Here is a 2001-nt window from a genome sequence, read left to right on the forward strand (position 1 = left end):
CTACCTTGTATGCAAAGAAATCTTCTTATGTCGACATTCCTTATTGGTTCCATTTTGTTCCAGACATGATATAATCGATTGAGATTCATTATTATCAGGACCTTTAATACTTTGCAGCTTGGCGTCCCAAGCTACATTGTTTGGTATATTTATCTTAGAGCCGGCCGGCCTTATCTCCATGTCTGGGATAGTTTCCTTAGTAACCTCGGATTTGGATTTTGATTATCATTCTCTGCACCTTTCTTTTTTCCCCGAGGATTCTTATCTTTTGGAACCTATTGGTCTACCACGTTTCATACGTTGTCTAGACTCTGTAGCAACTTGATTGTGTCTCTTCTTGGACATCAAATTCGTTGGTGCTTTACAAGCTGATTTATATATGATTTAGTCATTCTTTTTCTGGTCAGCAAAAGTGTCTGGCATTTGATTAACTAGCTTTGTAAATGTATAATCTTTGGACGTCTATTTCACATTCTTTAGTCCGAGGATCTTGCCAAGACATTGATGGTTGATTCCATTCTATTTCTTTTACCAACTTTATAATTATTTTTTTCTCCTCCTGGTCTTAAAATAATCCGTGTACCTGGCCTCAAATATAATCACCCATAATTGGCTCAAAGTACTTTATTATTGTGGGAGAATCATATCCAACATATATCCTCATCTTCCTTTTGAGGTCTCATCTTAGTTCTTTGTGGTGGAGCAATTAGTACATAGACATCACATTCAAATGTCTTATGATTGGGTATGTCTAGCTCTTGACCCGTTAATAATTGTGATAGGGAATATCTATGCTCACTAAATGGCCTGATGCGTATTAACTTAGGTGCATGTAAATTTCGTGTGGCCCAAGCTGTGAATGGGAATTTTGACCTCATATGTTATGGTCTATCAATCAGCTATTTGCGTTTTAAAAGATTTCGGCCAAGTAAGATCATCTCTTTCATGATCAAAAATCATCTTTACCATCTTTATATACTAAGTGGGCTTCAAGATTCTTCCCTTTCAGACTCTCTTGATAGAGGTGACAAAGATGTTTGGGAGTCCTTCATATCTTAGCCCAATGGTTCCCCATTCCACATCTATGGTACACTGATTTGGTCGACCTTTGTGGTTTAAAAGATATACCACGGCCACTGCCTTGACCATGGCTCAAATTGGGTTGATACCCACGGCCTCTGCCATAATGACTCCTACGGCCAAATGTGTTATAGTGGCCATGGCCACGTCCTTTCCACCCTCCACGGCCATGGCCGTGTGGTCTATCATTCTGGACGTAGTTACCCTTTTTTTTTCTTCTGCGGTCTTATTAGTATCAGGTAATGGGGTTAATCCAGGAGGGCTCAATTCACTGTTTCTCATCAGTAATCTATTATTTTTCCCAACTAGCAATAGACTCATCCACCTACTTATAGTCCTGGATTCTGGGATTCCTCCAATCAAATAGGGTCTTTGGTAATAACACCGTTTTTTGGTGATAATATCTCGATTTTTAACCCTGTCCAAAGGTCTAGAAGATTCTCTATAGTCAGATAATGATATTTGAGACTCTTAATAAGATGATGACTAATAATTAATATTGCTTTATATCAATCTTTCTCATTTGACATTATCGCCTTTCGTGATTCATTCATCAAGTCCTTTGACTTTAGGATAAACTCAGTATCCAGTGCCCATTTCAAATAATTATCTCCTGAGAGATTTAGGGCATCAAAATCCAAGTTGATTTTCGACATCTCAAATCATATATCACTCCATATTTAAGTATAATTTTCATGCGGCCTTACTCTTAAAAACAATCAATTTGGATTTCAATATTGTGAGGACAATGAAACTATCAATCTTAAAGGCATTTAATCAATCAGTCAATTTCTAGCAAGTCTCAGCAATACTATTTCTATGTGCTCATAATATTATGGTTTATCAAGACTAGCAAAAACGGATTCAATTAATCATGCAATTAGGGTTTAACAATCAATGGATTTTAGCAAGACTAGTAAA

This window comes from Brassica oleracea, chromosome C9, assembly GCF_000695525.1.
Source record: "Brassica oleracea var. oleracea cultivar TO1000 chromosome C9, BOL, whole genome shotgun sequence".
NCBI classification, from domain to species: Eukaryota; Viridiplantae; Streptophyta; class Magnoliopsida; order Brassicales; family Brassicaceae; genus Brassica; species Brassica oleracea.